The 489-nt window shown below is 48.7% G+C and overlaps 1 non-coding gene across 1 annotated transcript; it reads left to right on the top strand.

Moving 5' to 3' along the window:
• Window positions 1-61: 61 nt before the first annotated feature.
• Window positions 62-133, top strand: trnam-cau (transfer RNA methionine (anticodon CAU)). The gene has a single exon. It is a non-coding gene; the product is annotated as a tRNA-Met (tRNA).
• The last annotated feature ends 356 nt before the right edge of the window (window positions 134-489 follow it).

Below are 489 nucleotides of genomic sequence, written 5' to 3'. Positions count from 1 at the left end.
ATAATGCACTGGCCTCCTAAGCCAGGGATTGTGGGTTTGTGAACCCTCTGGGGAGATGTACAGCAGAGTGGCGCAGCGGAAGCGTACTGGGCCCATAACCCATAGGTCGATGGATCAAAACCATTCTCTGCTAAGACTCTTTAACTTCTAGAAAATGCCTGAGCCCCCCAAAAAGGGGCAACATCCACAGCCTGATCTTAAAATGCTCAGGCCACTTTGTCCTCTCATAGAAGTTGTTCATCCAGAAGATTCTGTCTTTTATTTTAAAGGTATCCTGACTGAGATGGAGAAGGAAAGGGCAAGTTAGCTATTGCATTACAGCCCCAGTGGCCTAATGGATAATGCACTGGCCTCCTAAGCCAGGGATTGTGGGTTTGAGTACCATGAGGGCTGATGTATAGCAGAGTGGCGCAGCGGAAGGGTTCTGGCCCCATAACCCAGAGATCGATGGCTCGAAACCATCCTCTGCTAAGACTTTTTAACTTCTAG

The sequence above is a fragment of the Sinocyclocheilus rhinocerous genome, unplaced genomic scaffold (assembly GCF_001515625.1).
Source record: "Sinocyclocheilus rhinocerous isolate Xijiao unplaced genomic scaffold, SAMN03320098_v1.1 scaffold22655, whole genome shotgun sequence".
NCBI classification, from domain to species: Eukaryota; Metazoa; Chordata; class Actinopteri; order Cypriniformes; family Cyprinidae; genus Sinocyclocheilus; species Sinocyclocheilus rhinocerous.
Note: the sequence above shows the minus strand (reverse complement) of the source record. Positions and strands in the feature narration are given on the sequence as shown.